This window comes from Cimex lectularius, unplaced genomic scaffold (genome assembly GCF_000648675.2).
Source record: "Cimex lectularius strain Harlan isolate CLEC.00 unplaced genomic scaffold, Clec_2.1 scaffold261, whole genome shotgun sequence".
In the NCBI taxonomy this organism is placed as follows: domain Eukaryota; kingdom Metazoa; phylum Arthropoda; class Insecta; order Hemiptera; family Cimicidae; genus Cimex; species Cimex lectularius.
The window spans coordinates 255122-268050 of record NW_019394188.1 but is presented as its reverse complement, the minus strand read 5'-3'; the positions used below and the strand labels follow the sequence as shown (position 1 = coordinate 268050).

Genomic DNA, 12929 nt, shown 5'->3' with positions numbered 1-12929 from the left:
CTGGCCTAGAGGAGGACCTCCGCAATCTCCAAGGTATTGCGTATTTCGTCTTATTAAACAGAATCCCTTCTTCACCAATAGCGGTTTGTTTTGCTTGTTCAAGCTACAAACGATGTCTAACACGTTTCTTTATCAATTCCCGTAAGTTTTTTATGGGATTCATGTCAGGAAAACGTCCTGACCAATTCATTGTGGTAATCCCTATATCCATTCTTGGGGAAAACCAAAGAAAGCTCTGAAAAGAGGGTTAAATTTTCGTTAAGACGGTTCCCTTCTAGAACTTTCAATTTAATTTTTAATAAAACACAAACTCTTTCTAAACTGATGAACTGATTTGTAAAAAAAACTAAATTTCCAACCTCATGGAAAAATTCACGCTAGAGCTTGGCAAATTTTCATAACAAAACGAGAAAAACAAAACAAAACTAACTTCTTATTTTCGTCTTACATGGTATCTATAAAACGAGATGATTTTAATTTCCATTCATTTGTTAAATCGATATTATCTGGCAACGATAGCATGAATAAATATTTATTTTGAACAACAGTTCATTTATTATTTCTATTGGTTCTCTCAAATCAATATTAATTGAACCATGGATTTTTAACCTTTGTCAGCCTAAAATATAACTTTTATACAAGTTAATTATTTTTATTTGATGATTCTTGCATTATTTTTTATTGTTGGCAAATTTTATTTAAAAATATGTAATTAAATTAAAAAATAAAATATTTTTGGCAGGTCGAAATTTTTCTTTGCAAAGAAAAGGTAATTCCACTGTAAAAAAAGCAATGATCTAATGATTTTTTTGATGAGAATGTAAAGAAAAAGATAAATTTTGACGTATACCTTTTTTGGGCTGTTATACAATTAACGCGTTTTTTGATGCGGGTAAAATTTCTAATAACCTGCTGTATCACAGAGAAAATAACAGGATGGACTTCATGCCAGCAGATTTTTTTCGGGTTAAAGTAGGTTGACAAATGTGGTTCAAGGGTGTGTTCTAAATACAGTGTTTACAATTTCCATGCAATCACAATTAAATTAATTATCTCTGGGCAGCAGAGAGAGCAAAAGTCTGCCGTGTTTAATGAACCCACCCCTACACGGAATGCCTCCTATTCCCGAGGGTAGCGCCGACGGGGTCGACACACTTTTTGGCCCATTATTAACAGCAAAAAATTTCAATAACATGGCTCTGCGGATAATACAAGAGAATATGTGATTTATGTTCCCCGCTGTCTTCTACTCGTAAATATATCGACACAAAAATGAAAAATTGTGTGGAACGATGGTACAGTTTATCTTTCAATATTGTCCTGCATTATAAAGGATCTAAGTTGTTTATGATGTTTCTGCCAATATATGATATTCTGTTTTCAAATCTTTTTTTTTTTCGTTTTGCTTATGAAAATGTAGTATAGATGAAGGATTTTTGAATCGAGCAGATATTTGTTGGTAATTCTAGAATGTGATATCATTTATTCCCAACCATTATTTCTTTAATCAAGTTAAAACCTACAGACTTGATTTATTCATTTATAAGGAAAACATTGTAAATTTTATCGTTTCACTCTCTACCTCTCTCTCGCTTTCTTTCTCTCTCTCTTCTCTCTCTATCACACACACACACACACACACACACACACACACACACACACACACACACACACACACACACACACNCACATTCGCACGCACACACACACACACACACACCCGCGCGCACGCACGCACACTTTCACTCTCCCGCTCTCCCTTTCTGCTTATTTCGATAGACCTACACATTGTTATCATTATAATAGATAGATTGTAGATTGCAGACATACAGATAGCAAGAGGGATGTAACAGTTGTAGGTAGTGATGAGAAGTTGGTGTCTCGGGGGTCCGCAGCAGTTAGCGGAGATAGCTCAATTGTAGACCATCGGAGAATTTATCCGTATGCCGCAAGTTCAAGGCTTGCTCGTGACAATGATTTTTCATTTCAACTTTCTTTGCAAAAAATTACTCCAGTAAAAAGTAAACTATTGGAACATTTATTACCATTAATTAAATACCAATAATTTGAGGGAAAAATAGGCAAACTCTCTTACAGATAATAGGCGCTCATAAATAGATATATAGGAGTGAAAAATACATAAAAATGTTCACTCATTTTTAAGCAGTAGGTCACACTCACTCGCACCTTCTGTTTCTGCACTAACTCAATCATTCACTCTCTCTCTCTCTCTCTCTCTCTCTCTCTCTCTCTCTCTCTCTCTCTCTCTCTCTCTCACACACACACACACACACACACACACACACACACACTTTTACTTTTTCCCTCTCTCACACATACACACACTCTCTCTCTGTCACTCGCTTTTCACTTTCACATTCTCCCTCCTTCTCTCCTTCCCTCTCTTCCATTGAGGCAATTGAATGTTGGGGCAGGAAATCGAAAGGCTGTGTATTTCTAACAAATAGAGCCATCTACTCGAACAGTAAGGCGGCAATGAAGGAAAATACTTCATTAAGGAAAACAACAAAATTACCCTTGTTTGGTACCAGGGCATACTGAGAAGGGGAAGGAGAGAGAGAGTGAGAGAGAGAGAAAATATTTTATTGTGTGTCTAAGGTCCCCTAAGAATAACATCATCGCTGTGGCAGTACAGTAAGGAAAATAAAGTGAATGAATGAGAGAGAGTGAGAGAGAGAGAAAATATTTTATTGTGTGTCTAAGGTCCCCTAAGAATAACATCATCGCTGTGGCAGTACAGTAAGGAAAATAAAGTGAATGAATGAGAGAGAGTGAGAGAGAGAAACAGAGAGAATGATTGAATGAATGAAAGTTTTATTTATAGATATATACGCAAAGTTAAGTCTCATAGACATTTCTTAACAAATAATTACGATAACAAGTGCGCTGTGGCTGTACGACTGCAAAATTACTTATGTAGTTAACATTTGATAGAGCTAATAAGCTAAAAAAATAAATAAATAAACAATGAAATATAATATGCCTTAAAATGGAATTTAAGATACTACTTTAAATTGTGATTATAGCCATATAGTTATTCTGAGAGAGAGAGAGAGAGAGTGTGAGAGAGAAGAATTACTTATTCCCATTTCCCATTTGTTCGCTCTCTCAAGCACTCAATCAATCAATTAATTTACGGAAAAACCCATCCAGTTACAAACTCAACTATATAACCACTCACTAGTTATATAGCTCAACGTGCAAACTGAATCAATCTTGCAAGCTTTTGTTAGCTAGGAATTTTTTCCTTAGTTAGCCAATTATCATTATTTTCTGAATTCCACCATCTCGCTCTCACTCCCTCAATAACTAAATGAGCAAGTCAGTTATACAGGGTGACTGGCGATAAGCGTTGAAAATTTTAGGAGGTATTTCTACTTACAATATGCAACAAAAAACTTCCTATAAACCCTTGTCCAAATCTCAACGATAAAGAAGTAATTTCAGATTTGGGTTTATTTTTTATTTTTCGACATAGGTTCACTAAATTGCTTATAAACTTAAGAATTACCGACCGCTGAAAAATCTGGTTTGTGCCACCTGAAATAACATCAAATTTTATGTAACAAAACCTATTTACGACCCCCCTACACGCAAAATTAAAAACAAAAATGTTGAAATTTGGAATTTTTTGAAAATGTTGGATTGTTAACTGTCAATCGTGTTGAAATTTTGCATTCTGTTAATCGTGATCCAAAAACCAGTACAGGTGCGTCATGTATAGACCTTGGTGTTCCACGTTTGAGCGTGCTCCCCCTTCATCGACACCGGTTTTTTTCAACAAAATGCAAAATATTTGGGCCTTCCATAATCCGCGCAATCCAGAAAATTGGGCATACCGCTGCAATCTAATTGAATGGGGAAATTTTGAAGGAATTTGCAAAGCTCCAGGAGTTTGTAGTTATTAACAGTTACCAATCCAACATTTTTGTTTTTCTGAATTTTTCGTGCAGAATTTTTTCATCAATTCTGCAATGTAAATACGTTTTCTTGCAGAAAATTTAACATTCTTTCAGGTGGCATAAATCAGATTTTTCTACAGTCAGTAATTGTTAAGTTTATAAGCAATTTAGTGGACTTAAGTCGAAAAATTAAAAAAAACCTGAAATTACTTCTTTACCGTTGAGATTTGGACAAGGGTTTATAGGATGTTTTCTGTTGCATATGGTGAGCAGAAATACCTGAAAATTTCGACGCTTATGGCCAGTCACCCTGTATATCACACATTGAGTAAGTTCAATTATTGCCTATGCAGATTAGTATTTTTTTACACCGACATATTGTTAAATAAATTTAATTAAAAATGAAATCCATAAAATATTAAGAATGAATAGTGACCTAATTTAAATTTTCATTCATTATTTACCACTTTCGCTGTAAATAGAAATAACATTCAAATTACAACAAACAATTGATATTTTGCGAAGTGATACATCTATATTATCTCTGTTTAAAATTTATTTATTACTATCAACATTTTAAAAAAAGAAAATAATATTAATTTGCACGGATGAAAAAAATTTGGTTGTCATTTTCGTGTAATTTTTTGAGGTTGTTTTGACAAAAAAGTGTTCAAATTAAGGGCCATTTTTTAAGAACGAAACATTTATTACATACACGATATGCGAAAAGAACCTTCTATTAAAAAGATCAGTAATCAACAATGTTCCGAACCTACAACAAGACTCTAGCCTAGATTAAACTCAGAAGAGATTAACGTTAATTATTTTTTGAATTATTTCAAAACCTGATTGTCGTGCGAACCCGTCCATACTTTGCTGTAGCAATATAAAACGTTTATTTCAATTAAAATCTTTGAATTCTGTCCTCAACCGTGTTACTATTGAAACTCGTTATCTATATTTATTCACTGTTCAAAACTAATAAACGGTAGGCGTACTAAACGAGATAACATTTTTTGTTTTTTTAAATTTTTAATACCCATATTGAAATCTGTGTTTTAATTTTTTTTAATATCATGGCGAATTTGTGACGTTGGAATAAAATAAAGTTCAAGGATGGGATAAAAACACGCCGTTCATCCCGCTTTGAAACACGTGGTCTCTGCAAACCTGGCGTACTGCCACGTGCATACATGTAGAAAAATACAAGTTTTTAAATAAACCATGTTTATTCGATGTCTGAATCTAATTTTATATTTAAGCATGCTTTGGATACTATTAAGAGCGAAAGTTTATCCTTAAATTTTAAAACCGTTTTGAGGTTGTTTTTAATTTTAAGTATTAAAGCAGCCCGAAATAATAAAATGAGCAGTGTTCCACTCGTCGTAAATAATACAAGATAGCTTAAGAGCATGCGGAACTAAACTACAACAGCATGCCAAATTATCAACGGGTTTGTCCTTGTTTTTCTTTTTTAAAGATTAGATTTTTGCGACATTGTCGCGAATAAATTGGCGTGATATGTCATGAAAGCACATTTACGTTTACCGTCGTGTGTCTTTGAAATTTCAACTGTCCATTGGTGAAAATGCTGCCCTGTCAATTTGTCTCTCATCGCCCATGTTTTTCTTTATAAATAGTGCCCGAGGGTGATGTCATTGTCATAGTATCCGTGCCAAGTCCTTTCCCGTGTTCGGTCCGAAGTCATTAAACGTCAGGGATGTTTGTCAAAAGGCTGCCGTCCCGTCTGGGATTTTAGTCCGTCTCTTGTTAAGATAACAAAAGGTTGACAATTTTTTTGAGTACGTACGGTAAAGGTTAGCGGGGAGCGTGTGCTGGGGGCGGCAATAGAAGTTAAACTGAACTCGGACGGTGGGCGCCTTCCACATTTATAGCCGCCCCCACCACAAACGCCCCGCCCCTCATTCAAGCGCCTCCTGAAATTCTTCCCTTTTTATTAAAACATCAACGGGCTTGGTAAATAAAAAAAGGCAAATTAACATTTAAACAAAAATTAGCATTAAGGGAAAATTCTACGGTACATTATCGGGCAGCAAATACTTACCAAAATTTTAATTTATCCATTCATGTTAAAAAAAATTCGAACTTTATTCAATACTAACATTTTTCATCATTTTTATTATTCTTTGATTTTGAAATGTAAATTAAGACGGCTAAAAAATTAATAACAATAACAGTGGTACTATACCTGTCACTATTCAAATAAAATTATAACTTTATAAATTAATATAATATAAGCGAATAGAAATAATCCTAGCAAACTGTGGCAGGATCAGGAATAGGTCGGTCCCTGGTCCTCAGAGAACATGTCGAAAAGGGAAAAAGCCATACTGACAAGACTACGCATAGGTCATACAAGAATAACGCACGGGCAACTTCTGGCCGGAAAGCGACCGCCGCTTACGTGCCCGTAACGCAAGGATAGAATAACTGTTGAGTCCTTTTCAATTCTAGAAGGTTTGATGTATACCGGGTGTCCTTTGTAGATGGCCCGGTTGAATTCTTGAACTTATGACGCTTAATATTTTTTAATTGCCTTTGCCGCAGTTCTTTAACTGAGGTTGCTAGGTTATGATTGGCGTAGACACTGTTTTTTAAACGGTTCCACAGAAAATAGTCAGTTGGAGATAAATCGGGTGACTTAGGAGACCAACAGATCGACCCATGGAGGGCCGATCCAACTATCCCGGAAATGACGATTGAAATAAAGTCTTGGCTGCGGGGCATCCATCAAGCTGGAGAATCATTCTTTGTCGTTGTGGCCGAGAAACATCATCTAATAGTGTTGGTAAAACCTCCACCAAAAAATTCAGAAACTGAACACCATTTAAATTATTTTCGTAGAAATAAGGCCTAATTAATTTATTTCCGAAAAGCCCACACCAAGCGTTGATACTGTGAACCACCTGATGATAACAAGAGTACGTAATTCTGAAATTTCCTCTGCCCACGTTCGAAAATTTCAACGGTTTAGTATGCCAACGGAGGTGATCTTGGATTCATCAGTCCATAGGATGTATGGAAAAACTTTTCTGCAGCCTCCCAAATGGAAATTCATTTTGAATACAATGCTGAATGTAACGAACAGGTAATATTGTAATATTTATTTACTTCCAGGAATTAAGATTTGCTCTCATAATACGAGTTTGGCAAACAATGACAGAATGGAAACAATAAAGGTAATTAATGTTTACTTTAGTGAAGAAGCAAATTTGAGTTAACAACGAAACAAACGAAATTCATTTTTTCAAACTATTTGCCATACCTTTGTAACTCTTTGGCCATTGTTTTCAGCATAAAAATCTTTTAAAATGATGTGTCAGGATGTATAGGGTCGTATTTGAAATTTTGAAGTTAAACTGTGTCTGAGGTACCTTGCATAATTTTTCTCAAAAAAAAGGTAATACTAGACTAAAAAATATTAAAATCGTATTTTTTTGTGTTTTTTGATAGCCTCAATGGTTCAAGAAAAATTCTGCCGAACCATCTACAACGAACATCCGGTATAGACAATATTTTCGCATATCATCGTACTTGAGCGTAGTCTTGGGGATGGGTAGCGGGCACAGATCGCTGTTCAGAAAAAGCCAGTGACACGAGCGGGATTCGAACCCACGATCTTGGGTTTGATGTCCGAGATTATCGAAGTAACGATAGCTCAAGTGGTTTTAGAAGCGGGTCAAGCCAAAGGTCGTGGATTCGAATTCCGCTCGTGAGACTGGCATTTTCATCTCAATCACGACATTAGATAAAAAGTATCATTAATTTCAATTTAAGTAAGATTGTACAGACTGTATAAGTTTTAAGTTCGTACATATTACTTATGTATACCACATTAAAGTATCAGACAACGATCTTACGAATTGCTTTTTCTATTTCTTTTATCACAAATGTAACTTGTGAAAACAATTTCTTCTAACACTGTTTTGAAGCAAAACAAGGTTGCTAAAACGTAGTTGTTACATTTGAAAAAATTACTTATTCGTGTTGTAATAATAATAATAAGTGGGAAGTTTATGGGCCAACAAACAGCTGAGGTCATCGCCGGCCCTCTACGTGNGTTTCCCATTCTTTTTTTACTGAGTTTGAAATTAGTAGTTTTAGGTCCGCTGGGCGTATTCGTGTTGTAATTATTTACTTGGGTATTTGAACTTCGCGGGTATATCAAACGTCGGGGTTCTGGTGTTTTTGAAAAAATATGTTCATTTTTATGTATGGGGTTTTGGAATCAGAGCCGCTGGGATTCGAACCCGGAACTCTTAGATTGATGTCGGAAGGTCAATGCTGCAGACACTTTTAGTTTAAAATTTATTAAAATAATGTTTACCAAGCGAAACACTTTTTCTACTTGCAAATTTCTTGTAAAGTTCGTAAACTACATGAGTGGTGTATTTTAAACTTTATGTTATTAACATAATGGGCTGAAACAGGTTTTACAAATGTATCCCCTGGGACACATTGCGAAGTTCACGAAAGTTCTTATGACCTTTTTTTTAATGATAAAACAAAATTTTTAACCTAAAAGCATTGCGAGTTTGAAGATTATAAAGACTGGGACTGAAGAGTTGGAGGCAGAGGTCAGGTTCGACTCAGAGAGGAAAAATGGTCGGAATAATTTACTGATAATGTTTTAACATAATTTCTCAACATATCTTATTTTTTAGTAATTTATTATTAATATTATTAATTTATTAAACAAAACTAACAATGCCTAAGGACTCCCCTCCCATTATAAATAATATAATTTTTTAAAGGTATAGTATCGAGGCCTACATAGTTTGACATAGGGCTCCTCTTCAAAGAAATTAACCCAAATACAATGATTAATTTCCCTGTAATCGCGAAAATAATGACGTTGTGCATTCTCTGCTGAGAATTTAATGAACCAATGTTTAGTTGTGTTAAGCGTTCGTTAAACACCTCTTTCCTAACGTTACGCTCCGCCTTAATTAAATATTTACCTATATATACTGTTTTCCACCACTTGAACAAACTCGACTGTACAGGTTTTAAAAGAAAAATCTTTAATGAACGTTCGTCCAAATTGATGCAAATGATGGGATAATCGAATTGAAGGAATTTGAATTTGAGGGTGGGTGTTACATGTAAAAGCCCTGTCCGTGTATTACAATTTCATCTGTGCCAGCAGACCATAAAGTTACCCCGGTATTTGAATAGCGTCTTGTTCTGGATTTCCATGAACTTTCATCTTGTGTATGTACTTTTACCATTATGGAGGGAGAGAGAGATAGCAGAGAGTCAGAGAGAGAAGAGAGAAAGAGAGAGAGAGTGAGAGAGGGGACAGCGAGAGAGAGAGACAGCGAGAGAGAGAGAAGAGGGAGAGAGAGAGAAAGAGAGAGGGAAAAAGAGAGAGAGAGAGATAGCGAGAGAGGGGAGAGGGGGAGAAAAGGAGAGGGGATGTAATAAGGGAGAGGGGAAAGCATAATTTAAATTAAAGAGAAAATAATAACAAATTACGAATATAGTACTTTAATGCTTCTCAGTATATTTTTTTTTCTTCTTTTTTTTACAATGGATACCAGAGACTGGAGCACTGCAGCTGAGCTGTACAGCTTATTGTACTTTATCCCTGGCTCCATATTTTAGGGGAGGGCTCGCAACACAAATGTGAACTTGAGCCCCCGTTGTACCGGTGTTCTTCCATCGAAGAAACTCATTTTTGAAGGGGGTTGGGACCAAATTCAGGGTCCCTGAGATCCGATCCCGCCCCTTCCATTGATGAGTGCCGTGTCAATTTCTTTCAATTGCGGCCACCGGTCCCCTTAGGCGTCAGAAAAAGTCCAGAGGCGACGGTGGGGATCGAACCCACGACCGCGGGATCTACTAGCCGAGAGTCTGACGCCTTAACCACTCGGCTACCGCGGCCCCCTCTCAGTATATTAGTTTATTATTTAGACAAAAATAAATTTAAAAACGGTCACAAAAATCTTAACTAAATCTTAACACCCTATAGACACAGAATCAACATTGAACAATTTTTAAATATAAAATTTTGAATTTTGTGAAATTTACGGTCGATAATAACGCAAGACTGAGTTCGCTTCTGTCAAGACAATTTTCCAGATAGTAGTTCTGATCTTTTTGATCTACCCAATCAGAAGAAATCTAGAGCAATCTAGATCAATTTACCATGCAAAGTATTGAATAAGGCTCTAGTTAATGGCTTGAGTTACATACAATAAGCTTAAAAACAAACAACAATATGAACACTTCATTAGATTTCGTGGTCCGATTGACCAAGTAACATCTTTCAATTAATTAATCTTTATGTAAGGTACTGAAAAATGGCAAACAGGGGGGAAAATTCAAAAAGGTGGGGTTAAGATGGGAAGTTAGTATCCGAGTGAATCGAGGTCACAATAGCTCAAGTGTTCGAACAGCGGCGTATTTAGCCGAAGGTAGTGGGTTCGAATCCCGACTTTTTTATCTCAACAAATCCTTACGTAAAGACTGATATGAACAATCAAAACTAGCACTTAACTATTGTCATTATTTGATTGTCATTAATTGTAATTAACGTTAGTGAACGCAATTCCAGCTTAGTTTTAAGAAAGAAGAGCTAAATGCATTCGTATTATGAAATTACTGCATCCGGTTATCAAATTTTATTATACAAATCCAGGGTTATGAATATTAACCGATTTAACTATCCCTTCTCTCTTGGCTGTATACCACGTCTACAATTTTTTTTCAGCACGGAAAGTAAAACATTTCATCTTCATAGTACGGTATGTTGCTTTAAGCCTTCATAGATTTTATATTTTTTTACAAAATGACTGTGATTAACAATCATTAAATAAGGTAAGACGACTGCTAAATAAAAGTTTAAATTGTTTGTATTTGCTAATGTTGAAAACAATTTAGTCAAGATTGATGACCTGGTCAACCAATTAAGAGAATCGATCGGTTTAGAAACAGTTAGCTCTTAATGTTACAAAAACAATAATCCAATAAATTATCTAAAGATATCATTCTTACCTACATTTTTATTTTTACATTTTTTTTACAATGCAAAGCTTCGTTTGTTTTTATAAAAATTTGTGTTGGCGATAAACTTATTGTAAATGTGAAGTAATCCTTCACAAAGGGTTTATTTTATTTTTTTTATTTTTTTTGAGACTAGCAAGTCTATTTTAAATTACCTTGGTCAATAATTGAAAAAAATAAGAGTTTGCTGATCAAATTTAAAACTCAAACGTCATTTTTACAAACTAGAGATAAATGACTAAAACCTCTTCGGATCGTAACTTGAAATGCATCCGTTCAAAATCGTGGTTGTTATGCCTCGAATAAAATTATCTCGAAGGATGAAAAACATGAAGATTTTTTTTCATCTTCGGATCAATACGAGTTAGATGAGAGGTGAGAAACGTGGTTTGACTCGCTCTGACGTACCCTCCAGTTCCCACGGGAGGAAAAGAAGACCAACATTAATTAACACCCAGATTCATCCATTCCTCTTATATCGTTCTAATTATAGAATCACATTTTGTATAGGGCGCCTGGAAACTTTGTTTTCGAGCTTTTCGGCCTGCTCAAGTCAAGTTTTCTTCCGGGCTCTCGTGAAAGTGAGTTGTATATTTACAACATACGCCATGAAAGGAAGTATTACACAGTGTAATACATAAATACATATATAACTCACAAAACCGTATAGTGTATGAAACTTTCATTTCTTATAGTAAGGAAAAAATAGTTTCGGGCAGTTGCATTTAACCATCACGCTAATTTTGCATTTTATGCCATTTATTTGATTAGAATTCTTTATTTAAAAAATAAAAATCTTCAATGAATTCCGTGGCTCAGCCCGCATGACTGATTTTCTATGGAGCAATTTTTCCTGTACCCAACAAGTAACAAAGTAAGTACAAAAGAAAAAGCACTAACAAGGAAAACATCCAATGTTATAAATAGTACACGCATTCATCATATACATATTTATTTGATACATACATATTTCCAAATATACATATTATGTTTGAAACTAACTGCATAATAATATAAAAAAAAGGAGCGAGATATAAAATGGTACCAAAATGAAGAACTGATATGGATCAGGGAATGAATGAATGAATGCTGTTTTATTTAAGGAATGCAAAAATTGATCAAATACTGACCGCTCATACATTCGACGACAAAAATTGAGTAAAAGAAAGAGAGAAAGAGAGAGCGAGAAAGAAAAAAGAGTGATGGAGAAAAGAGAGCGAGAAAAATAGAGAAACAAAGAGAGAGAGAGTGAGGGAGAGTAGAAAGATTGAGAGTGAGAGGGATGAGAACAAGAGAGAGAGAGGGAGAGAGAGAAAGAGAGAGAGAGACTGAGAGAGAGCTGGAGTAACAGATAAGAAGAAAAGCGTAGACAAACTCAGAGGTAAAAAGAGTAAACAAAAAAATAAATGATGGTGAAGAAACATTTTCAAAACAATGGAAAATTTCAGAAAGAAATAATAAGAGAAGGAATACAGTTTTATTTTAAAAATCTCTCAAATTTGGAGCAAGATGGGAAAAAGAAAAAGATAATTCACAATTTCGTGGTCCGCTTGACCAATTAATACCAGACAATTAATTAAGGTTTTTAGTTGAGATGAAAAAAAGGTTAATGGCACGAGAGGGATTCGAACCCACGACCTTCGGCTAGGTACGCCGCTGCTCTACCACCTGAGCTATCGTGACCTCGATCCACTCGGACATCAACTCCCCTTCTCAACCCCACCTTATCAGTTTGAAAAATGGCAAAAGGAGGGAAAACCTCAAGGTGGGGTTGAGATGGGGAGTTGATGTCCGAGTGGATCGACGTCACCATAGCTCAGGTGTTAGAGCAGCGGCGTATCTAGCCGAAGGTCGTGGGTTCGAATCCCTCTCGTGCCATTAACATTTTTTCATCTCAACTAAAAACCTTAATTAATTGAAAAAGATAATGTTTTGTGATTTTTTTTGGCCAGCTTATGCAGATAATGTTCACTTCGC

At 35.4% G+C, this 12929-nt stretch overlaps 1 protein-coding gene across 1 annotated transcript in view; it reads right to left on the bottom strand.

The window, feature by feature from the left end:
- LOC106671026 (G-protein coupled receptor moody) overlaps nucleotides 1-5776 on the bottom strand; it is a 274923-nt gene extending 269147 nt beyond the window's left edge. Inside the window, exon 1 of the mRNA XM_014401778.2 lies at nucleotides 5734-5776. The gene's annotated coding sequence lies outside the window, so the exon portion shown is untranslated. The remainder of the gene's footprint in view (nucleotides 1-5733) is intronic.
- Nucleotides 5777-12929: the final 7153 nt, after the last annotated feature.